Raw genomic sequence first — 27,350 nt, 5'->3', positions numbered from 1 at the left:
TACAATATATACAAGTAATAAATGTCTAAACAATGTCTAGTCCATTTGTATTTGACAAATTCAGAGAAAATAATTTCATTATGTATCCTATTTTGTTAAGTCCAAAATGTATCTAATTCACTTTCTTTCCTAATTAATCTTCAACTATAACTAACTAACCTTCAACTATAACTACCTAATCTTCAACTCCCTCAGAGACCCAAGAAGGAAATAATATTAGCTAACAAAAATAAAAACAGAAAGTGCATGCAAGCAACTTCCAAAAAATTTGTGAGTTGACAGAAACAGCCAGCTGCCTGGACAGTCACCTGAGGTTTCTCCGCAATGCTGGGGCATCATCTTCAGCCTATAGGCTTAGCATATCTGACAGACTCATTTGTGAAGTAGGATGTACACAAGGTCAACAGTTCAACCTCACATTGAGTGAGAGTAGTCCATGTACCAGAAACACCTGAGTTCCACTAGTGTCATGTCATGATTCAGGATTTTAAATTTTGGAAATTGTTGTTGATTTTTTAATTCAGCTGTCCATTCTTCTTGGCTGTGTATATATGTCTTCATCTCAGCATCCCGTTCTTCTCCACATCCCTCTGTCAAATGCCAGTTTACTATTGCGAGGCGTGAGCTTAGTTACTCTTCAAGAATAACTGTTTCAGCTGCTGTTCCATTGCACATCAGAAGCCATTAGCCCACTGCCTATTCAGCTGCCTTTGAAGAAAAGGGCACTGTACCTTTTCCGAATTGTGAAGGCCATTTCAGGGATGGTGCCATATTGTCCTGGCCTCAGAAGATGCCTTTTGATAAAGCCATAACCACACTTGTTTTGGCAAGAATCAGTAGTTTTTTGTTTCATGTCCTGTCTGTCCATTTTGTCCTGTTGATTCAAGGATACTTTGTTGTCCAGTGGCTAACTTTTGCCACAATGAAAGTTAACTCCATATGCAGTTTCTTCAATGCCCATATTTTCTCTGAAGTAGATTGGTACTGCCAGGAGCCGACATGTCTCATAATCATAAAAAAAAGAAAAATTTTCTAAGTTATTAAAACATTTTAAATGCCATATTCTGTAGATCTCTGAAGGGTTTGAAGATGACCTGTCTAAAATATAACTGCTCAATTTTTAAAACATATCTAATATGACTACAAGTTCTATTGTAATGTCTAACTACTAACTTTCATTTCTTTATATCCTAATAGTTGGTAATAATAACATTCAAGGATCAGAAAATTGCATTGTTAAATGAACGGTATAAGTACAATTAGAAATATACATATAGCATTTTCTAACAATATCAATTTCAATATATATAATTTGTATACAATATAAAACAATCCAATCCAATGTAAAGTATTTAAAACTAGTAATTGTCTTTTTCTTCTTCTTTCTTTCTCTTTTTTTTTAAACAAGAACCTTAAATCTAATCTCTTTTGCTTAGCCTTTTTCCTAACCCTTGACAAGAACTTGTAACCAACCCCCTAAACAATGAAAATTATCCCAGACCCAAAACCCATTAAAAAGACCAAAAAACCACCCGCCCCACACCACCTCTTTGGGAATGTGGGCGTCATATTCTTAAAATTGCTTCCTGCTGGGTATGGCGAAGGTATCTTTATCCTGAAAGAAAAATTTTAGGTTAATTGTCAAATTCTAGGAAAGGTAACCATATCCTTCATTATCCAGTCTGGGTATAATGCCAAAGTTCAGGGTTTATCTCAAGTCCTTATTCAAGTAGTCTTTGAGACTGGATCATCTCAGCTAGTCATCTCAAAATTGCTCTGAGCACCTTGTAGTTCAAAGCTGATCTGTAGATGATGTTTGTCAGCTTACTGACATTATTATTGTCCACGTGGAATTGTTGTTGTTGTGGGGCCCCAACTTCTTCCTGGAGACTTCAGTTGATGTTAGGCCTGGCCGTGATTTCCTGCAGAAAACTGATAAGAGACTCGAACACAAAGACATATATATGCACCTAATTGAAGCCTTTTTTCTAGAATAAATTAATACTCTATATGACCATTCATATCTTAACAAAGGTTAAAATGTATATATATATATATATATATATATATATATATATATATTAATCTTGTAAATTTTGATATAAAATTTATACTTTAAGAAAAGTTTTAAAGAATCAGAATAGAATCAAAGAGTTGAGATTAGTAATAGAATACTCCCTTAGTTAATTTGGCTTTTCTCCTGTCCCATAGCAGAAGATGGCTCTTTTATTCTGGCATGATACAGGGGGTTTGCATTTTCCTTTTAACAACATGCTTGAGTTTAAAGAAGGAGAGAGCCATTCTCCAACTCTAAAGTCAGCTTTAAATTTTAATTGAACTGGGACTATTAGAAGACCAATAGTGTTAAATTTTTAGAGAAAAGCAGAAACAAGCATTTAGGAAGACATAAAATTTTTTAGATAATATATACCCATACGCCATTTCACTCTGTTTCTTGGGATAGATGATTTGTCCCTTTTCTTCAGTTGTCTCATTTGTCCAGTGTTCTTCAGATTCCTTAACCTTCATTCTCCTAAAAGACAAAAACAAAAACCTTTCCCCAAGACTAATTTTGGGGATGTTCCTTTTTGGCAAGTTATTATCTGATTAAATGAAAAGGCATGTGTTACTGGTACAAGACAGTTTAAATTGGATGTTCATGCTGGTTGAAGAACTATCACCTCCTCTAATTAAGAGGTTTCTCTTGTTCAAATCGAACCTTTATCAATTTTGATGGTACCCACAGCTTATCTTCTCCTGTAGAAACAAAAGCAAAACCTCGTCCCCAACGTAACACATACCCTGGTTTCCATTCTGAGGTCAGCACATCCTTAAAGTATATAGGCTGATTTAATTCTGTAGTTTTTTCTATTATCCAATGTCTCTCTGCAGCTGTTGTTCCTTTCTCATTGGCATTAAGAAAATTCAAAGTTAATAGAGCATTATGCAGTCTGTTTCTGGGGGTTTTTGTTACCCCTTTCTGTTTATTTAGCATATCCTTTAGAGTTCTGTTTGATCTTTCTACAATTGCTTGACCTGTAGGATTATGTGGTATGCCTGTAATATGCTTTATATTGTAATAAGCAAAAAACTGTTTCATTTTAACAGAGACATATGATGGAGCATTATCAGTTTTGATTTGTGCAGGTATACCCATGATGGCCATAACTTCGAGCAAATGAGTGATTACAGAATCAGCTTTTTCAGAACTCAAAGCAGTTGCCCACTGAAATCCTGAATAAGTATCTATAGTGTGGTGTACATATTTCAGTTTTCCAAATTCTGCAAAGTGAAACACGTCCATCTGCCAGATTTCATTCCTTTGAGTACCTTTTGGGTTACATCCAGCTGGTAATGGCGTTTGATTGTAGAAGGAACAAGTAGGCCATTTCTTTACTATTTCTTTGGCTTGTTGCCAGGTTATGGAAAAATCCTTTTTTAAACCTTTACTATTGACATGATGTTTTTTATGAAATTCTGAGGCCTCCAGCACATTTCCTATCAATAATTTATCAATCTCATCATTGCCTTGTGCTAAAGGGCCTGGCAGACCAGTATGGGATCGAATGTGAGTTATATATAAAGGATGACTCCTTTTCCTAATTGTATCTTGTAATTGAATAAATAGTGAAGTTAATTCTGAAGCATCAGGGATAAATTCTGCAGTCTCAATATGTAATACTACTCTTTCAGCATACTGAGAGTCAGTTACTATGTTGAGAGGTTCTGAAAAATCCATTAATACCAACAGAATAGCATACAATTCTGATTTTTGAACTGAATTATAAGGACTTTGAACCACTTTACTTAAATTTTCTGATTTGTAACCTGCCTTTCCTTGTTTGTTGGCATCTGTATAAAATGTACGAACGCCAGATATGGGTTTTTCCCGTACAATTCGAGGCAAGATCCAATCAGCTCTCTTTATAAGATCAATTCTATCGCTTTTGGGATATTTGCTGTTAATTTCTCCCAAAAAATTACTGCAAGCTCTTTGCCAAGGTTCATTTTCTGTCCATAATTTTTCAATATCCTCCTTAGTTAAAGGTACGACAATTTCTGCTGGGTCTATTCCTGCTAATTGACGAAGTCTCAATTTTCCTTTCCAAATCAAGTCAGAGATTTTTTCCATATAAGTTTTTAATTTTTTATTTGGTTTATTTGGTAAAAATATCCATTCTAATATAATATCTTCCCTCTGCATTAATATTCCTGTAGGAGAATGTCTAGAAGGTAAAATAACCAAAATGCAATCCAGCTTTGGATCAATATGATCCACGTGTCCTTCATGTACTTTCTTTTCTACCAAGGCCAATTCTTTCTCAGCTTCAGGTGATAATTCTCTTGGACTATTTAAGTTCTTGTCACCTTCTAAGGTTTTGAACAAATTCTGCAGTTCATCATTTTTTACCCCAACAATAGTTCTTAGATGAGAAATATCTCCAAATAATCTTTGAAAGTCATTAAGAGTCTGTAGTCGATCTCTCCTAATTTACATCTTTTGGGATCTAATTTTTTGTAGCTCTATTTTATATCCTAAATAATTAATAGAATCTCCTCTTTGTATCTTTTCAGGAGCAATTTGTAATCCCCAGCAAGGCAAAATTTTCTTTACTTCTTCAAACATTCTTTCTAAAGTATCTGCATTTGAGTCGGCTAGTAAAATATCATCCATATAATGATAAATTATAGATTTAGGAAATTTTTTTCGTATCACTTCCAATGGCTGTTGTACAAAATATTGGCACAGAGTTGGGCTATTCAACATTCCCTGTGGGAGGACCCTCCATTGAAATCTTTTAACCGGTTGAGAATTATTATAAGTAGGCACTGTGAAAGCAAATCTTTCTCTGTCTTTTTCTTATAAGGGTATTGAAAAGAAACAGTCTTTTAAATCAATAACTATGAGAGGCCATCCTTTTGGTAACAGAGTAGGCAAAGGAATTCCAGATTATAGAGAGCCCATTGGCTGAATTACTTTGTTAATTGCTCTAAGGTCTGTTACCATTCTCCATTTACCAGATTTCTTCTTAATAACAAATACAGGAGAATTCCAAGGGCTGGTTGATTCTTCAATATGCTGAGCATTTAACTGTTCTTCTACCAGCTCTTCTAAAGCCTGGAGTTTCTCTGTTGTTAAAGGCCATTGCTGGACCCATACAGGCTTGTCTGTTAACTATTTTAAAGGTAGAGCTGTTGTTGTTTTTGGAAGATCATCAGTTGTTGTGCCCTGTTCTTGTATAATATGGATGGCTGGTGACCACTCAGAAGAATGCCTTCTAATATTTCTCCCAGAAACATGTGCTAGTTTATGATTTGTTTCTGAGATTGGAGGGATATTAATCTGAGTATTCCATTGTTGTAACAAGTCTCGACCCCACAGGTTCATAGCTATGCTAGCCACATATGGTTTTAATTTTGCTCTCTGTCCTTCTGGACCTATACATTCGAGCCATCTTGCACTCTGTTTCACCTGAGATAATGTCCCAATTCCTAACAGTTGAATGTTTACCTCCTGAAGAGGCCAAGTTGGATGCCAAAATTCTGGTGCAATTATGGTAACATCCGCACCTGTGTCTACCAGACCAGACAACAAAACACCATTTATTTTTATCGATAATTTTGGTCTTTGTTCATTAATAGAAGTTTGCCAAAAAATTTTCTTTATGTTTTCTCCTGAATTTTCTATTCTCTCTGTTTCATCATCCTGACCAGCATGACTTATTCCAATAGGCATTTGGTTATTTAATTGCTCTGAGTAGGGGTTTCCTCTATGACTGCAGGAAAGGTTTGAACTGGATTTGCTATTGGGGCCTGCATGAGGCCCCTCTGGGAGTTTCCCAAAGACTGAGGCAAAGGATTACCCTGTCTGTCCCTTGTTGATCTACATTCGTTGGTCCAATGTTTTCCCTTACCACACCTTCTGCATACTCCAGAAGGAAGGGGCCTTCTGTTGCCATTGTTCCTTGAGGAAACATTGTTTCTAGGAATGACCTGTTTACAGTCCCTTTTCAAATGTCCTTGCTTTCCACATCCAAAACATCTAACATTCCTCAAACCTTTTGAAATTGCTTCTCCTACCCACATATCATCATGGTCATAAGCCTCTACATTAACTGTATCTCTAATCCAATCTTCCAAAGGTGCAGATCTTGCCTTTAATGGCCTGATTATTGTTTTGCATGCTGCATTCACATTCTCAAAGGCCAAAGTTTCAATTATTATCTTGCCAGCTTCTGAATCTGGGACCATTCTCTTTACTGCTAAAGCCAGTCTTTGTAAAAAATCTGTGAAAGATTCTTTGGGGCCTTGTACAACCTTTGTAAATGACTCAGTTTTTTTTCTGGTTCCTCAACTCTGTCCCATGCATTCAAGGCTGCTGTTCGACATAAAATTAGGGTTTGGACATCATATAAACATTGTGCTTGTGCTGAAGCATATTGACCTTCTCCAATAAGCTGATCCTGGCAGACTTGTATTCCTTTATCCCTCCACTGTTTTTCTATGTTTTTAGCTTCATCCTTGAACCAAGTTAGCCATTGAAGCCTTTGACTGGGTTCCAGAACAGCTTGTGCCAGCTCCGGCCAGTCCTGTGGTACAATCCTATTATATGTTGACCAAGAGTTTAACATTTGCTTTACATATGGGGAATGCATGCCATAAGATACTATTGCCTCCTTAAACCTTCGTAAATCTAACATTTCAATTGGAGCCCAAATATTTTGTGTAGTCATTTGATCAGGCAACTGCTGTACGGTTACTGGACAAACTAAGGGTGACTGTGTGAAAACAGGCTTTCTTTCTGTAACCCTATGATCCAATCTTGAAGCAACTTCACTGTTAGTTTCTTCTGTCTGAGTTTTTACAGGTTTATCAAGTTTTTCTAAAGCTGTCATCCTGGCACTTAAATTGACTATCTTTTTAAATAGTAAAATGAGAATAAGCATAGTAATAAAATGCATAATTCGATCAACATTAATCTTCTCATATAGCTGTTCTATTGTCAGACTGTCTAAAATTGCAAACAAAGCCCAATTTTCTTCCAATGAACACAGAAAACCCATTTTTTTTAATGTAGAAAAAAATTTCTCTTTTAAATAGTTTCCTTTAAAATATCTGATATGTTAAGTGACTTACCAAGTCCTCGTAGAACAGTACCAATCAGAGGGAATTTCAAAGCAGCCACCTAGTGTCCGAGGTGTGAATCCAGAGAGAGAGAGAGAGAGAGAGAGAGAGAGAGAGAGAGAGAGAGAGAGAACATGCAAGAACCGTAGCCACAAGTTCTGCCTAAGAACTTGAATCCAGCCACGTGTTCCCACTTGAGCCTAGTCAAGCCTTGGCTCTGGCTACCTTAAGCTCCAACCACGTGCGTTGGCTTTACAGGCAGAGGCCCTGTTCGGCAGGGCAGGCCTGAATTGTCTGTAGCACCGGCTTTAAGCAAGTAGCTCAAAGTTAGTCCGGCCTGAGGCCAAGCCGACCTGGGCCCGGGCTAGGGAGCCGGCCGCCCTGGCCGGAAACGGGACCTGCCAGCCGCCCTGGCGGGAGACCGGACCTGCCGCCAAGCCAAGTTAAGCGGTTTTTAATGGATTCTTGTCACATTGGGCGCCAAATGTAGATATAACCAACGGTCTTATTAAATAAGAAACACAGAGCCAATTCAGAGAAGAAAGCCAAGAGGTCAGAGGTAAGAGCCTCCCCCTTCCTGATTCAGGGATCCTCTTCAGCCAAGAGAGCTCTCCGAAAAAAGGACCTACTTCCTGTGTGTCTGTCTTTAAAGTCTTCCTGTTCTGCCTTCTCATTGGTTGTAAACCCAAACATGTGACTGCCTCGTCACTGCCTGAATGTACCGCCCTCCAGGTCCTTAAAGGTGTGCGCCACTGCCGCCACGCACTTGCTATGGCTCTAATAGCTCTGACCCCCAGACAACTTTATTTATTAACATACAATTAAAATCACATTTCAGTACAAGTAAAATACCACCACAGAACCCCTTGGGAGAGTGTGAGTAAAGAGCTACAGAGAGCCCAAAAGGGCAGGAAACTTTACCCGAGAAAGGCAAAAAAGCCAAGCTTTTCAGTTACAGCCGAGCTGAGGCATCAAGGGTTTTGTTTCTGAGTGAGCGTTTCAGAATGAAAAGGTGCTCCTAATCATCCTAATGTAAAGATCCCCTGAAGCAATGCAAACTGTTAGCATTGTATCCTAGCTTCTGACCAAAAACCCAGAGGTAACTGGCCAGCATCTCTGAGTTGAAGTGCATTTCAGGGATACTAGGGTTCCTGCAGTTGCAAACTTCCTGGAGCACAGAGCTGAGGCAGGAAGGTGCAGGACCCAGGGGAAGATTGCTAATGAACAACCAAAGCTAAAGCCGGTGGGAATGGCACAGTTGTCCACTTTCCTACAAGTCCCGGGTTTATAGGTCCACAGCTGCAAAAACAAGTCTGAGAAAAAGCTTTCCTATCAGAGTAAGGACCTTTCTGGGAAGAACTGTGTCTGAAGCAGTTGTGCTGCTGAGTCAGAACGCTGTCTTGGGAAAGAGCCCAGCCAGGGCAAAACAGAACTATCCAGGAGTAAAGCTTTCTTTTCTGTCAGAGAAAGCATCTTTTTGAGAAAAGCTTTGTTTTAACTGACTCCCTGTGATGAGGGAGTGTAGCCCTAAGGGGTGATTGCCTCTGGCATAAGCTCTGTCCTTGAACACATGGACAAACAAATGCAACCCACTGGGGGACTGGGCCAGGTGAAGGCCTGATGAAGCAAAACACCTGTCCTAATGGGAGTTTAGAAATGGCAAAAACCTCCCTTGTTAGATTTTCAATCTGTACACAAACCACACAGACCCTGATCCGGGGCCAGTGTCAAATGGAGAGACACTTGTTCAAGCCAGTTAAGGAGAGACCAGAAACCTCCCAATGTCCCATAATTGAAAATGTAAAATGCTTTTTCAAATCTCCCGTTGCAAAAGCAAAAAAAAACTTTGTTCAAACCTCCCGGGCAAGAATTTGTAAGCAATTCTGGTAAAAAAGAACTTAGAAGTTGACTCTCAGACCCAAAACTAACTATGGGAAATGACTGATATAAGAGAAATGATATAAGGGACTGATATAAGGGACTGATATTATTATGGACTGATATAAGGGAAATGCATTCTGGGAAAGGTAGTTTTTCTGCTAAAGATGGCAACATTGCCCTGAAACAATTTTGTTAGCTCAAAAATACATTCACGGTAAACTTAAAATACAGCTTTTAAAAGAATAAGGAGGAAAATCATCTAAGAGTTTAAGTGTCAGTTCCAATGAAAAATTGAAAGGATAGGGAACTAGGTGCTTTGAGGTTTGGGGCTCCATTGGTAAAATGCCTTATTTACCCTAATAGCTGTGCAAAGTTTTTACGGTAGTTGGATGACAAAAAACTACCTTTAAGAGCAAACAAGCCACTTTAAAATCCTTAAAACAAGGGAAAGCAGTTTATACACTGAAACTTGTCTTAGATATGAAGGAAACTTATGTGAAATTAAAAATTCTTTACCTTTTGAACAAACTGCCTGTAATGAGTAATTCCTTTGCAAATCTAATAAGGAGACAAGGAAACAGACATTCAAAAAAGAAATGACTGCTTTATAGATGATGGGAAACAAACTTCAGAAAAATCTGTCTTAAAAAAAAGCTTCACATGAAAGTTCCTTTTAAGAAATCAATGCTAAATATCACAGCTGCTAATAACATCAGGAGTTAAAACTAATGAAGTGAAAATACTAAATCCTGAAAATGCTTTTTCTCAAAGTAAGCTAATGAAGGATACGTTTCATGAAAGAACATCTATGTTCTTGACTCCTTTGAATAGTAACAGTTTTGGTGAAAATATTGGAACTAACAACAATTAAGTCAAACTGTTTCAACAAATTCAAGACGCTATTCACAAAAGAAAGGTGCCATGCTTTGTGGGCCATATTAGAGCTCACTCCAATCTTCCTGGTCCTTTAGCTGAGGGTAATGCAATGGCTGATAAGTTAACAAAGAGTAGCATTATCCCAAGTGGAAATGGCTCAACAGTCACATGCTTTTCATCAAAATAGCAAAAGCTTAAGAAAGCAATTCAATCTTACAAAAGCAGTTCATCAAATAATTAAACAATGTGGATTATGTCCAAAATATTTTCCTATCCTTCACTTAGGGGTAAACCCTCAAGGTCTTCCCAATCCTCTATGGCAAATGGATGTTACTCATATTACAGAATTTGGCAAATTAAGATATGTACATGTGACCATTGACACTTATTCAGGATTTTTAATGGCTAGTGCACAATCTGGGGAAGATACAAATCATGTAATTATGCACTGCTTGAAGTGTTTTTCGTATATGGGTATACCAAAAATTATTAAAACTGATAATGGTTCTGGATATAGTAGTAAGGCATTTCAACAGTTTTGTACCCAATGGGAAATCGTACATAAAACAGGTATTCCTTATAATCCTCAGGGACAAGGTATTGTGGAAAGGGCTCATAGCAGTCTTAAAAAAATACAACTTCAAATAATAAAAATAAAAAAGGAAGAACTTTACCCTCAATCGCCACATAATGCATTAAATCATGCTCTTTTTGTTCTGAACTTTTTGAATATGGATGTCTATGAACAGTCTGCCGCAGATAGATTTTGGCACAGTGGCACCCAAGCGACTTTTGCTCAAGTGAAATGGAAAGATCCCTGCTCAGGATTATCCTGTTTTAATATGGGGTTGAGGACAAGTTTATGTTTTTTCACAAGAGGAGAATGAAGCTTGGTGGTTACTGGAGCATCTGGCAAGGAGCGTGGAACTAAGGAAGTGTCAGTTCCATTGACGTTCCTACAAAGGAACCAGAATGAAAGTGGCTCGATCAGTGTTTCTGAAGTTTTGTCACTGGTTAATGCAAACAGTGAGGAAATAGAGTTCAGAGCTGTGCCGCTTTTGGCTTTACTAGCTCCTTTAGAAAAATACTTTATATCACCTAACAGCTGTGCAGTATTTGGCGAAGAGCTTTACAGCAGCTAAATACGGTAATTTCAACCTCAGCGTGAAGTGAAGTTTTTCGGTAGAAAGAACCAAAAGTACTGCTGTAATAGAAATGTTTGTCTGAATTGAAGCACTTAGGGGAACTATTATGAATTTGGGTGAAGGGACAGCCTCTAGTTAAAAACCGTTTGCCGCTGACAGTGCATCTTTGCCGGTTCAGGAAAGGTTGAGAGAACTCGGCAACTTTGGGGAGTGGCTTCATCCTGGGAAGGTTACAGTCCCCTAGCAACAACTATCACAATTCTATAACAACACTCAGTAAATCCCAATGTTTTATAACAAAGCTGACTATAAACTCTAAACTTTAGAAATGATGTACATACTTCCTGTCTAGTTAAGAGAATCTTTCTAATAGAGATAGTGATGATAATTAAGAGTAAGAAGTAGAAAAAGATGAAAATAAGATATGTGAGTTTGTAGAAATTATTCTCTTGTTAGATCTGTGTTAAGAAATCTTTGGGTGTTTGCTAAATTAGATATATGCTAATGGTAACCCTATATAAGTTTGTAAAATAGATCTATAGAGTTCCTTTAAGAATATAAGCTTGCAAGAAGTATCTAAGGTAGTCTTAAGACATGTAGTAATAAGCTTGAAAGATGCTAGTTGTAAATGTAAGTTTAAATAAGAATAAGATGGAATGAATATAAGAAGTAATAAGAAATATATTTGCTAAAGTAGTTCTATAGTTTCCTTAAGGAGTATAAATAAATAGATGTTAATATGTTATACATGAGTTTGTAAAAGTGTAAATGTTGAATGTGAGTCTAAATGCTTTGCAAGGCAAAATATGTTATATGTGAGTTTGTAAAAAAAAAGTGTAAATGTTAAGTGTGAGTCTATTCTTAATGTATATAGTGAAAGAACCTGAGACACAGAAGATAGTGTCCTAGTAGACTGCAATGCAGGCAGTTTGAATGGTTTCAAAAGCTCCAGAAGCCACTAAGAAGCTAAAATTGGTAGACGCCAGAACCAGCACAAGGCATCCACAGCTGAGATCTGTGGAAAATCAAAGCAACACAGAAAAACCTGAGCTAACATAAAAAATGGTGCAGTTTAGAATACTATTGTACCTAAAAGGGTCTATCTGTAAGAACAAAAGTTGTAGAGACACTTGTTTGAACTAAAATTGTTAACTGCAAAAAGTTTTGGTTGTAAAATGTCTCTTCATATTTTGAAGTGAAAGCCTGATACCAGAATTTATTTCTTGTTTGTACTTTTTGAACTTAAAATGAGATAAAATTACAAAAAGATTTTGGTTATGGATTTCTCATATTTGGAAGGCTAGTACCAGAATTTATCATTTGAATTTTAAGACTTAAGAAATGAAATAAACAATAGAGATTTCATTGCAAGGGGACAATTTTGAGTTTATTCATAGTAATGACTGTTTGCTGGAATTGGGTTAAAAATGGAACTGTTTAAATGAAGAAATTTATTTCTACCTAGAATCAAGATGCAGTTTTGTGTATGAATATATGCTTTATTAACTGGTGATTCATGAATTGTTTTGTGGAACTGTTTATGTAAAAATGGAATTACTTATGGAACTGGTTTTGTGTTACAAATGGAACTGTTTAAACAGAAGTTTGGGTTTTATAACTAGGCTTGAGATTTTGCTTAAAAAATTATAAAAGGGAGAGTTAATATTCCTTAGTCTATTTAATTTAAAAAATATTTTCTTTGAGTGGATTAATGTCATGTTTTGTTAGTAAGAAATGCAAATAGGGTATACTAAGAGACAACTTTTAAAGTGTGTAAAGAGTTTTATTAAGAAACTGCTTTTGGATGTTTTGCTAAAAGTTTTCAAAGTGTTAATGGTTAGATTGAAAATACTGCTTTTCAATATGAGTTTGTAGGAATTGTATAAGTTTGGGTTCCTCTAACTAGGTTTGAGATTTTGTTTAAAAAATTATAAAGAAAAGGAGGAGTTATGAGATTGAATTACGTTTGCAGAAACCTATTGATATTAATGCACTCTGGTTTTGTGGAGCTAAGGAAATATTTAAGTTTGATGTGAATACATTGAAGTTTTTCCTATGTTCTGTTAGCAAGAAAATTCAAATGATTGAGTTAAAGTTGTAAGACGGAGAAAATTGTTAACCATATATAGCACCATATATGCTAATTCAAATGGTTCTGTTAAGAGTTTGCTTTGAGTTGTAAGACTGAGAGAATTGTGACTATGTATAGCAATATTTATGTTAACCTGTTAATGGTAATGATGAAGCTAAAGGATTCTTTAAGTTTGCAGTTGCTTTAAGAGTTTTTGGTTTAGAAAGGGCTTGGGGCAGCTAAGACTGCTGTAGTAACCTTGGACCTAATTCAAAAGAGAAATGCCATCTTTATCATCCTCTGCTACCATACTGGGAGGTGTAACAGCTATGGAGATTGCTGTAAGCCATTAATAGTTATTTTTTATATATTAAGAGAGGAGGACCTGTGGGAGCCCGTTCTCGGGTTCCTTGTGGCTTTACCCAGCATGTCCTCATAGAGGATGATTAGGACCACGGGCCTGAGTGCAGGTGTCTGAGATGGTCTGCACTTAGCTGTGTTGGGGGAGGTCTTTTGCTCCACCCCTTGGTGTCTCTATAAATACCCTGGGGTAGAGACAGTCAGCATCCATTGGAAAAGGTTCCAGGCCCTCTCGAGGCTATCCTTTATTTTCTATCTGTTTATCTCCGCAAGATTCTCCGCAATGAATCCTTCTATCTAATATTTCCTGCTGCTCACTCAAGAAAACTCTGGGGAATTGTGGGGTTGGTGGGTAAATGCCCCACACCTAAGTATCTTTCTGATTTCCTTTTCCCCCAGCTCGGGACAGCTGAAGAAGGAGGCTGAGAGGCAAATGAAGGGGGGTGAGTCGCTGCTTCTGATCTTTCATTTCCTGTGCCTGTCCCTCTCTCCCAGACCACTGGACTCCTTATATAAAAGAGTCTCTTGAGAAATAGCTCAAACATACATTGATGAATGGCCTAATAAACAAGATAATGGTCTAGTAAAACACAATAATACTAGGAAGTACTGTCAAAAACAGCTTAACAGCTCCACAAAAACTTAGAATCATCACATGGCCTGCAATTCCACTCCTAGGTATATACTATCTAACAGAAAAACAGGTGTTCAGACAAATACCTCAAGATGAATGTTCATAGCCACATTATTCAAAATTACCTAAAGATAGAAGCAACTCAAGCCTCCCACAAATAAATGGACAAACATAATATGGCATAGCCATATGACTGAATACTATTTGACGTTTAAAAATAAATAGAGTTCTGACATACACTACAACATATATGGCCTTTGAGGGCATTATGATCTAGGAAATCAACCGCAGGGGGAAAAAACCATAAAATTCTGCTTCGAGTCATAAAATTTATAGAGACAGAAAGGAGAAAGGTATTTACCAGGGTCTGAGGAAGGAGATAGTGCTTCACATGACAGTGTGAGATTGGGACTTTCGTGATTGGACAATGATGATGACTATACAACAATGTGACTGTACTCAGTGCTACTCAACTTCCTACTAAAAATGGCTAACATGGGGTTGGAAAGATAGCTCAACAGTTAAGCGCACTTGCTGCTCTTGCATAAGACCCAGATTTGGTTTTCAGCACCCATGTGATGGCTCACAACCATCTGTAACTCCACTTCCAGGGATCTGATGCCCTCTTCTGGCCTCTACAGGCACTGCATGCAAATGGTACACATACATGCATATAGGCAAAATACTAACATACACAAAATAAATCTAAAAAAAATTAATGGCTAATATGGTCAGGGTTATATATATTGTACCAAAGCACATTTTAAAAGAAAAAGAAACCACATTTGCACCTGCTTTCAGGCAAGGAGGCACTCACAAATCAAATCTTCTTTAGGTCAGCTTCCAAGCATTTTCACTTCAGCAAGGGATCACTCTTTTCTGAAAGGAATCTCAGTAGAGCCCCAAACACTTTTGCTGTAATGTAGAGGTTCAGTGCTTTAGAGGCTGGGTGATATACTGAATGCTCAAATGAGAGCTACACAAATGGGCTTGTCATCATGGTAGTAAGAGCATGCAGCAAGGCTGGTCCACAAAGAGGCTTGGCTATGCCATCTATGCAGAGAGAAGCAGAGGCAGCAAGGAATGGTACTGAAGTAAGAGCCAGAAGAGCTGCTAAGCACCATTTAGCACAAGTTTCCCTCCAAATTCATCAGAAAGCCAAGACTGTGTCCATGGCAGAGTCAGGCAGGATCCTTTCCAGCTTTGTTTGGGTTGTAAGGACCCTTCTTTGGGCATTTGGGCCAGACAAGGCTCCATTGCAAGGAGTTTGTCAGGAAAGAAAGGGATTCAGACTCAGAAAACAACATTTTAGGAATGTGGAGTCATGTTTTCTTGAACAAAATTTCTACTACAACAGCGTAATTTTCCTCCTTTGTGTTATAAGCTTAAGAGTCAGCTATAGTATACACAGGTGAAAAAGCAAACAAGCATCCATTTTATATAGAAAGAAGAGGTTATTGCAGGAAGTCATAGCTAGTGAAAGACAAAGGATGAGGTGCCTACATCAAGTCATTGTCTGAGGCATCCATTTATCAAGAGGCTGTCGTGTGTCAGGCACTATCTGAAGAACTTTCCATTTAATTCTCATGATTGTACTGGGGACGTGGTGCTGACATTTTCCTGAATAGACATAGAAGTTGAAGGGTTTGTCCAAGTCACACAGACATGAGATGGAAACTAGAATTCTGTCCCTGGAGTATTTACCACCAAAACCCATATTTTTAACCATGAAATTAGGTGAGCTTGCAAAATTCTCCTGTAGTTTGTTTCATTCTTTGCTGAAGAAGGAGAAATTAAGGCCTGGTGTGTAAATGGTTGCTCCTCCAGCTCCAAATTTATGAAGCTCAGTGTCAGTCTAGCCCTAGAAAGCAAGATTTAGGAACAAAAAATTTCAGAGGTCAGAATGCAAAAGGCTAGTATCAAGCACACATTTCATCAGTAAGTGATAAGTATCCTTAACTGATTTTTAAATTATTTAACAGGTTGTAAAAATATCATCTCTTGAAAATCTAATTTTAGTCTGTTCACAGGTTGCATAACTACTATATTCTAGAACATTCATATTGTCCCCAAAAGAAAGCGTATGTCCATTAAGCTGACTTTCCTGATTCCCCCTTAGAGATCAATCCACGTTATTCCTACACTTACTTGCCTCTTATGGATAGTTCATATAAATGGCATTAAGTATGCTGTCTTTTAGTCTAACTTCTTTTACTTAGCATGATGATATCAAAGTTTCTGTGTTGAACTATGTACCAACATTTTATTCTTTTTACAACTGATAAAAGGATATACATTTGTTATTCATCTGCTGATAGATGTTTTGTTTGCTTCTCTTTTCTATTATGAGTAATGCTGCCATGAGCATTTGTGTACACATTTTTGCATGGATGCTTTTCAGTTTTGGTTACGTACATAGGAGTGAGGTTTCTGGGTCATAGGATATAATGCATGTTTATGCTTTTAAGAAAGGGTCAGACTGCTTTCCAATGTTACTGTCTCATTTTGCATTCCTACCTGAAGTATATGAGGTTTTCAAATCTTTCAGAGTCTCACACTTATTATTCTTTCTCAGAGTTATGGCCATTTTAGTAAACATGAAGTATGTAGTAGAACATCATCCTTTAGGCATGGCATGGCAGTTTGCCATCTTGAAATCAGAGCAGCTGTGAATACCCACATAAGGCTTTCACAAGATGTGACCTATTAGTATTTTGGGGGTGGTAGTGGTCAGGAGATCTTCATTGAGATGTTTCCTCCTGCATCCTACCCTTAGATGTGAGTAATTCTGTTCCAGCTGTGTTTGATCGCTGGAGGTCAGAGCATAGAGCAGGGGGAATCTTAACTGAAGGTTTGATTCCATCTTTGCAGATTTCACCCAACATCGGTGGGTAATGCAGCTCTTGGGTGATCACTTATATGTAGCATGAAGTTTCTATCCCACCTGCCTGTTCCCAAATACCCAGCAGCCGTTTCCCAAATAATTGACTCAAGGGCTTAATATTTCTTATAAATGCTTGGTATGTAGCTCAGACTTATTACTAACTATCTCTTGTGCTTAAATTAATCATAATTCTTATCTGTGTTTAGTCACATGGCTTGGTAACTTTTCTCAGTCTGACATTCTCATCTTGTTTCCTCTGCATCTGACTGGCAACTCTTCATTCCACCCTTCATCTTCCCAGAATTATCCTAGTCTGCTCGACCCACCTATACTTCCTGCCTAGCTACCGGCCAATCAGCATTTTATTAAACCAATTCAGAGTGACAAATCTTTACAGTGTACAAGAGCATTATCCCACAGCATTACCCCTTTTTGTCTAATTAAAAAAGGAAGGTTGTAACCTTAATATACTAAAACTATATATAACAAAACAATTATTAAGTAACAATATCCAATCCATTTGCATTTGACAAAATTAGAGAAAATACTTAATCATCTATTTTATCTTGGTGAGTTTTTTATCTAATTTACTTTTTATTATAACTAAGGAAAACTATAATTATAACTATTTAGTCTTCAACTCCATCAAAGACCCCAGAAAGGTGAAATGTTACCTAATGACAGGGACATCAGACTTCCTGGACAGTCACCCAAAGTTTGTCTGCAATGTTGGGGCAGCCATCTTCAGCTTACAGACCTAGCATATGTGACAGACTTATCTGTGAAGCAGGATTTTTGAAGGACTGTCCTGTGGTGGTATTTTACTTGTACTGAAATGTGATTTTAATTGTATGTTAATAAATAAAGTTGCCCGGGGGTCAGAGCTATTAGAGCCACAGCAAGAGCGTGGCGGTGGTGGCGCAAGCCTTTAATCCCAGCACTTGGTAGACAGAGCTAGGTAGATCTCTGTGTGTTCAAGGATACAGCCAGCATTGGAGACACATGCCTTTAATCTCAATACCAACCATAGAAGACCTGGAAGTCTCTACAGAGGCAGTCATGTGTTTGGGTTTACAACCAATGAGAAGGCAGAACAGAAAGGCTATAAAGACAAACACACAGGAAGTAGGTCCTTTTCGGAGAGCTCTCTTGGCTGAAGCAGGAAGGGTGAGGATCTTAGCCCTGACCTCTTGGCTTTCTTCTCTGAATCGGCTCTGTGTTTCTTATTTAATAAGACGGTTGGTTACATCTACACTGTCCTACCTTGTCTTGGCAAAGTTCTGCAGACACTTTCTTTTTTGTCTTCCTTGTCAAATTTGGACAGTATAATCTCAGCAGTTGAGTCAAGGACACTTTCTTTGCCCACATGGCTAGCTTTTGCTATAAAGAAAACAAACTCCATATGGAGTTTCTTCAGTGCCCATCATCCTCTTTGAAGTAATTGGTGCTACCAGGAGCAGACATGAAAAGTCTAAGTTCTTAAAACATTTTAAAAGTCATATCTGTAGGTCTTTGAAGTATTTGAAGATTGCCTGTCTATCTGAAATATATCTCTGTATGACCTTGAAAACATACCTAAGTTTGCTATTATAAATGACTGTTCATCCATATTTCTTATATATTATATTTTTAAATGAGCTTCATAAATATAATACCTTAAACAAGAGTAGAAATACACATATAGTATAACAAAATTGACCTTAAATTTTTATCAATAAACCAAAATTCATATAAATGTAAAGTATTTTAAGATTAATAGTTGTTTTTTAGATTAAGATAGATTCAACAATCTACCTCTTTTTTATAATAATCTACCTTTCCCCCATCATTTCTATATCATATCCCCCTTTCTTCCTAGAAAGAGATTGATATGACCATTAACGATTTATAACCAAACCCTTAAACAAAGACAAACATCCATGTTCCATTTTTTGGGAATATGGGCATAGTTTTCTAGGCTACTTCCTGTTGATTGGGAGCACTGTTAATTTTATGGGGACCTTGAGAAAATTTAGGATTATGATCAAGTCCTGACTGGAATAGTCTTGTGAGATTGGATCATCTCAGCCAGCAGCCTTGAAGTCTTTCTGGATGCAGAACTCAGGGGACACTGCAACAGAGGCATTCTGAAACATTAGATAATCTGGGCCATCTGTTCCCATTGGAGATTTTTTTCAGGAGGTCTTCTTCAATCAAATCTGATGTTTCTTAACACAGAATGAATCCAGATCTTCTCATTTCCTGTGGAAATAAAAGCATAATTTCTTTTCCAAGTAATATATCTTTTGATTTAAATTTTGAAGGCATTTTCAAAATACATAGGATGGATTAATCCACCAACATTTATAATCAAAAGTCTCTTTGTAGACAAATTTCTAAACATTCTTATTAAATAAGAAACACAGAGCCAAATACAGAGGTATAAGCCGTAGAGATCAGAGCAATAGACGCCAACTAACCTTAGTTTACCACCTCGCCATAGCTTCCTAAGAGAGCTTCTTCCTGTCAAATCTGTGCCTTTAATGCCTTCCTGTTCTGCCTTCTCATTGGCTCTAAGCCCAGTCACATCACTTCATTGTCACTGCCTGTCTATACAGACCTCCAGGTCTCTATGGTTGGTACTGGCATTAAAGGCATATATCACCACACTTGGCTGTATCCTTGAACACACAGAGACTCTGCCTGCCATGTGATCGGATTAAGGGCATGTGCCACTACCACCTGACTTCTGTTTATGGCTCACTATGACCTCTGATCTCCAGGCAAACTTTATTTATTAACATACAAAAAAAAATCACATTTCAGCACAAATGAAATATCATCACATCTCTTAGCTGTTGCTTCTTCCTCAGCTGTCAAACAATTCAAAGACAGCACAATAACATACAGTATCCAGACTGTATATTTTCCATCTTTATATGGCTTTTTAAAATATTACTTTACTCCTTTTTAAGGACTTTACTATTTTAAAACTATATATTTATTTTTTTATGACTGTATATACCTTCTCTTTACTCTCCCGAGCCTATGTATATTTTTAAACACACTTAGAAAAAACCCACTTAGAGGGTTTTTTGTTTGATTTTTGTTTTTGTTTTTCACAGCTTGGTTCCCTGAGAAGATAGTCTCATGGCAGAGGCACATTTACTGCCAGCTCTGAAAGCCATATTTACTACTCTAACTCTGGGAAGGTTTTGGAGCTGCACTGCCACTGAGTAGTGTGCCATCCGCTGCTCATGAATTTCATTTAAGTGTTTGTTAGCAGGGCGTCTTAAACGAGACATGCGGTTTTTGCAGCTAATGCTGAGTCAGGAAGCCATCTCTTAAAGGGGCCGTGCCTCTGCTTGCTGCCAGCAAACAGAGCAGGCAGAGCCCAACCAGAGAAAAGATGGTTACCAAGAAACTGCGTTTGACTCCGTTTTTGTGTGTTTAGAATTCTTTTTTAAGCTTTGTCAGGTTTTATGTGGAAATTCTTGCCAAACATTTGGGTGCCACACTTATAAGTACAATAAATATGTTAATTCACTGAGATATGTTTGAATGGAATCATTTCTCTGTCACTGGTACCCTATGTGGCATGAAAAATCTTTTGTTCACATCTTCCCAAGGAAGGGTCATACAATAACGTATTATATTATCATAGTTTTGGTCAGATTTTATATTTCCATAATGAGTAGGAAAGGGAACAGAATACATAGATCCTGTTTAGATGGCACACCACTGACACAGATATCAGGCATGGGCCAAAATTACTAATGCTTAATGGGGGAGGGGCATGACATGAGTTAGCAAAAATAAGGCTAACTTAAATGTCTAGAGAACCCCAAATGAAGCTATGATATCTGTTATACAACTATTCCTACCAAAATACCACTTTTGTGTGATTCTGTATACATATGGCCTTGAGGTCTTCTCCTGTTTGCCTTTTCCAGTACCTGTGTGTGCCTGTGTGTGGCCTGAGTACACTGGATTATGTCTGGGTACCTGCCTAGTGGCCTGGGTGCTGGTAAACAAAGTATATCTTATCAACCCAGGACTCTTCCTATCCTCTTCAACTTTCCAGGCTCTTGGGACTCTCCTCTGTTCTTGTGTCAGAGCTTGGACTTCACAGTTAATGATGCTAAATGTCTGTATGATCATTATCTCTTCTGTGGAGAAATGTACATTGTCTTTTGCCAGTAACTAATTGAGTTATTTACCTGTTTTTATGGAGTTGTAAGAACTTTATATATCCTGGATATAAGTTTTCTCTCAACTGTCTAATTCATAAGTACTTCCTTCCATTAACTTTTTTTATTGGATAGCATCAGATTCAGGAGAATCCTCTGTTCCAGAGATTTCCACATTTCAGCCTTCTTATGCTTACATTTGTGCTATGATTTACTTGCATTTTTTCTTCAGTTTGACTCACTGGTTTTACTTAAATTTAATATAAAAGGAAACTTCCTATCATTGTTCAAATGGAATACTGATATCTCTTGTGATACAAATAAATGCAATGAAATCTAAATCATGATATTTAGTCTAAGCATGATTCTGGTGTCTGGCTAGCCGGGACTTCAGCAATTCTCTTTGATAAAATGGACACAATAAAAACATAGAGACTTACAGAGAAGTAGCACTGACTTAAGATAAGAGTCCTCTCTGTCATCAGGAGACTGAAAAGCCTCTGTCCTGAGACCTATGCCTACACTTGGTGTCTGGTTGACTATTAATACCATACCTCTGTGTCATCCAAGGTACATCTCCAGCAAACCTGCCTTTGAGAACACCTTGTCCCTAATCTCTTATTGCTGGTCTGTTGGTTCTAAAGTCCAGTCTGGATCATGTCAACACCCAGTGCCATCTGCCTGCCACACCTCCTTGGCACAGGCAAATCTTGTGGTGGGACAATGATCTCTCAGAGCTGTTAATTGAAGGGTTTTCCCATTTCTGTTCTTAGAACATGGAAGGAGGCCCTGGAGGCTGCTACCCCAGCAGGGCAAATGGCCTCATGCCTTCTTTGGAGTTCCTTTTACCTATGGAACCCTTGTTTCATAGCTGGAGTTTGGAGGACCTCTATCCAAAATGCTATGGCTTGTTAGATTAATTCACCTGTATTTTCTAAAAGAAATTAATGTGTTTGAGGTTAAGGAATTGACTTTTTTAAAAACAAGTATTCTGTTTCCTGATTTCCCTGTACCTGAATGTCCCTTTAAGAATACCAGCCGCTGTCATAGTAAACAGGTGGAAACAGGACATAAACTGATGGCAAAGGCAATTTGCTCTTTAAAACATTTTTTAGTCAAAAGCATATTCTCCTCAATCTGCTGTGAAGAATAAAAGTAAAATAAAGTAGCCACCTGCAGTAAACAAACAACTCAAGTCTGAAATACCAGGAATGAAGATTGTATTCCTCACTCAGATCACGGACCACCTAATTTACCTTTTTATTTCTAAAACCTTATCCCCCAGACCTTACAAATTAGATTTGAACTTCAATTAAAACTCATTCAAAACACATGTGTTCAATCATAGCAAAGCCCCAACAAATTAGCTTACTCTGTTGAAATAGTGTTGTCTCCAATTGGGCAGTGTCCATTGTCCACAGGCAGGCCCAGTGTCAGTGAACTGACTCACAAATTCATAGAATTCCTAGCATGGCATCTAATCTCCCTGCTCAAAGAGTATGCAGACTGTGATGGAGTTTGTTTTTATATGTTGAGAACACGTTGCAGAAGAGAATTCTGAGTTGATTGACCACAATCTTACATTTCTGATGGGCAAGGAAAATGCAGCACACATATACAATGGAGTTTTATTCAACCAGAAAGGAGAACAAAATCATGTCACTTACATTAAAATGGTTGCAACTGGAGACCATGATGTTAGGAAAACTAAGCCAGACTCAGTATGAAAAATATTTCATGTTCTCTTGTATGCATAACATATAGGTATATACAAGCTATGAAAACAAAAGTAACTGGGATGCAGAAGGGGACCAGTGTGTTTGGGGGGGACCAAGAAAAAATAATGGAGGAGAGTTAATATGACCACAGTTAATGATGTATGCTTGTAAATATCATAATGTACAAATTAATAACTATTTTGTACAAAGGATGTACACTAATAAAAAAGAAAGGACAGTAGTGGGCTGTACCTGAAGGAAGTCTGGCTGTGGTGGTTTGGATGAGAATCACCTTCACAGAAGCACATATTTGAATGCTTGGGGTCCAGTTGGTGGTTGTTTAGGGGAGGATTAGGAAGCATGGCCTTGCTAGAGGAAGCATGTTTTGAGGTATTAAAAAACGTGTGCCGTTTTTAGTTTGTGCTCTTGCCTCCTGCTTGTGGATCAAGATGTGAACTCTCTGCAGCTGGTTCCAGCCATTTACCTCCGAGACCTCACTCTGCCATCATAAACTCTAGCTCTCTAGAGCCGTAAGCCCAATTAATACTTTTTTTTCTGTAAGTTTCCTTGGTCATGGTGTTTTATCACAGAAATAGAAAAGTAACTATGACTTTGGTCAATATTAAGGTTAACTCGAAATTAGGAGAAGGAACACATTTCCCCCGGCTTTCTGCCAAAACAACCTGTAAAGGACCATGATGTCTAGGAATACCTGTCTACCTCAGTCTCTGTCACTTCTCTGCCATCTGCCTTTTGCCATGGCTCCTTGGTGAATGAGATTGAGCAGACAGAGGCCATATCAGCTACATGGTTGGGCCTATGTTACCACAAACTTGGTGTGGCCTACGTCTTCTCCTAATGTATGCACAAGTGTGTGTTTTGGGGGTGAAGAATGTAAGGAACACTCTGGTCCCTGCAAGATGCTAAGACACATTAAAACTGACATGTTTCCAGAGATAACCCCTGGCTCCCCATCCAAAACCATCTCTTTGTCACTGAAAGTCTATACCTGATGGTTTGGTTTTTATGGTGCCATGTAGGGTGTAGGAGCTGTGCTCACCTTCTGTTATAATAAATGGCCACAACAGGAGAGAAGTAAACACAACAGAGAAAATTCAGTCTTATCCCCAAGAGAATACAAGTTTTTAAATTAACTTCTCCCAGAGGGCAAAGCAACAAAATCCAGAGAGCCATTATAGTGAGGGCTCAGCTGTTCCTGAGAACTGCTTAGTTTCTCAATTTAGACCGCACTCCTGCCAAGGAGAAGGGCTCAACATTGTTGTGGGTTTGTAGGGAAAAGTCATCATTTCAACGACTGTACAGCATGATTAGGAGAAATGTTTTCAATTGATTTTTAAATTCATTCGAAGTAAACAAGAAGCAGATTTCCGTGTTCCTGCTTCTGTGCTTTGAGTCTTATTACATGGGCATTAAAGATCTAACAACATTGTAAACTTACATCACAGACAAAGGTGATTTTCTCCAAAGAAGCAGAAAGAGGCAGTTAGGAGAGCTGGTTTACTGTATCATTAGGAGGAGATGGACAGCCACCTCTGCTCTGTGGGAACAGTCCAGACATAAGGCGAGTACAGAGAGGAAGCAGCAGGCTCTGCTGAGAACCTTCCTGGGCTGTTTCTTGGTGGGTAGACACTGCATCAAGTGTTCTAATGAAACCAAATCCATCTACCTGAACAAAGAGCCCATGAATGCCCAATAGCTGTTCAGAGAGTTCCTTTAAATGTGGGCAAAGCATTTGCAATCTGAAGAGATCACATTTGAATTCATTCTGTATTCATGCTTTGGAACGCTCAGTGTTATGGAATAGAACAGAGCCCCTGTTTTTTTGATTTCCCAAAATGCTCACAATTGACCTAATATTGCCCATCATCTTCCTGATCCCAGGCCCTTTCTTGTGCTGCCCTTGGACTAAATTCTTCCCATTTATATTTACTCAGAGCCTCTTCTTTGTACTCTTTCAGAACTTCTGCAGTTTCCCTCAAGTCACTTTCCAAACCTATTTTTGGTCCTTGAGGGTAAAAACATTGTCCTTTTTTTTTCTGAAGTAGGCACTCAAAATGACCCCAGGGTCCTTAAGAATGGGATGGGCTTCATATATCTGAGATAGAAATGATTCCATCTATGCTGAGGCTCAGAGAGCTAACATTTTGGGGCAGAATTATCTCATGTCATTTACTCAGAAAGAATATATTGTAATCCTAAACCCCAGTGCCTTCAGAATGTGACTGTTTATGGAGCTAGGGTGTTTATCCGAGGTAATCAAGTTAAAATGAGGTCATTATGGTGGGCCTCACTCTGCTGGGACTGGTGTCTTGATAAAGGGAAAAGAATTGGAGGCAGACACATGCAGAAGGAAGACGATGTGAAGAAACAAGGCAAAGATGGCTATCTACATACCAAGATGTCCAGCCTTTAGAGTTGTGTCAGAGAACAGAACAAAACACTTCAGATGTGTAAGCTACCTAGTTCACAGAACTTTATTATAGAAACTCTAGCTAACTAATACAGCTGGTTTGCCTATGGCATCCATATGAAGGATATCAAACAACCAAAGGAATTTTCTGGAAGAAGAATCAACATCTCTCTCAAATACAGAACAATCTTGGTCTCATCTCACATCTGAGGTCATTCATTTTTTTTCAGAAGAAAAATAAGCAGAAATGAGAAATATCTCAATTGAGACATACAGCAAGCTAGACTGAAAACCAAGGAGGCAAAAAATGAGATTAGAGATGCTTTGTCAGGGCTGGGCTTGCAATAGTGTTCCTAGGAAGATCCCCACTGGCTCTGAAATAATTGAATGGGGATTAGGAACAACTGGAAGGGACTTTGTACTTAGAGCTGGTGAGGTATCTGGCAAGTTACCTTTCTCAGATGGCAACTGTGGCCTCTCAGATGTCTCTAGAAAGCTCTGATGATGGAGGCATCTAGGTTGGCATAGGGCCAGCTAGGAACTTATTGGAAAGGAACTCAGTTTCTCATTGAATCCTGCACAGCTTTCAAGTCTGGAAGGTCAGGATATATAAATAAACCAGGTCAGGACTCTAAGCAGCCTACTCAAAAGAGACAATAGCTTTGGATAAGTCTTCTCCCCTCCCAGAAATGGGTTCTGGCTACACAAAGGTAGCAGAAGGTTTATCCTGATAGGCTTCAAAGACCTGGATGAAAACACAGTCACTTTAGCTTAAGTGAGCATTATCAACAAAAAATTAAGCAGTGACCTTTGGTTTACAACCTGTTCACACCCAACTTCTGTCATGAAGTCTTCCAGAAAGCTTGAGGGTGTATTGTTGTGAACATATGTTATACAGCAGAATCAGAACTCTGACTTTATTCTTTTCAAGATGGTTAAGGCTACCAGTGACATTTCTCTAAAGCCTTAGGGGAAAAAAAAGGAGAATAAGGCCCTGAATTTAAAGAACACCAACAACAAAAATTAAAGCAAAAAAGCTCAATCAAACTAATCACACACACACACACACACACACACACACACACACACACACACACACACACACACACACAACCTTGTATATGTTTCAAAGATAACTATAGAAAAAATGGATTGGAAAATAAAAATGATTTTTTCAAGCTACGAAAAGAAAAGACCAAGAGTTGGGGGTTCAAATGGGTTTCTCCACTACATTTCCAAGTGTGGCATAATGACTTAGGAATGGCTGAACTGCTTGTCTTCTTGATCTTCTTAGAGGGAGAAGCAACCCACCATTTCTAGTTCATTTCCTGGGCAACAATCAGTCAGGCTAGGTATACATAGACCTGATCGTTTTCAGTAGTGATTAGTTATTGTAGAAACCCAGGGTCCAAGCTCTAATGTGGCATCAAGTGTTGGAACAAGGCCACATGGTCAATGATCCTATGAGATACTAGACCAGTCAAGCAATCCCCTGATTCTTCCTAGTGAAGACTCATTTGCTGGCAGAAGCAAAACATTATAAATAAAGACAACAGAAATCAAACCCACAGCCAGACACTTTTGTACCTGGCCTGTGAAGGTAGTAGAAGAAGCTACCATATTCATCTCTCCTGGAGAATAAAGCATTTTGGCAGTGAATGGTGTATTGAAATGTTGGGAAAGTGGTGGCTTCCAATGCACAGGGTCCAGTGCTTCAAATACAAGACTGGTTGAGTTCATGGACATGTGTGCCAGTTTATGTACCTGTGTGGAGCTATGTGCACATGAGTGTATGCACATGTGTGAAAGTGCATGTCTATGGGTATATGTGCATACCTGAGCTGTGGGAACAAGCATGATTGTGCATTGGTGTGAGTGGGTGGGTATGTATGCCTGTGTATATTTGAGTGTCTATAGTATTATATGTATAGATTCTATCAATGAATACTTCTCTGAGGGTTCCCTTGCTTCCTCCTTCCTATTGATGCCTATAATCCCCCCCATGAAAACTCTTCATATCTGAGCTGGCTTTGTACCATTGGACCAAGGGAATTAT

This window comes from Peromyscus californicus, unplaced genomic scaffold, assembly GCF_007827085.1.
Source record: "Peromyscus californicus insignis strain IS unplaced genomic scaffold, ASM782708v3 Scaffold_10__1_contigs__length_136768540, whole genome shotgun sequence".
NCBI lineage: Eukaryota > Metazoa > Chordata > Mammalia > Rodentia > Cricetidae > Peromyscus > Peromyscus californicus.
This window is presented reverse-complemented; position numbering follows the sequence as displayed.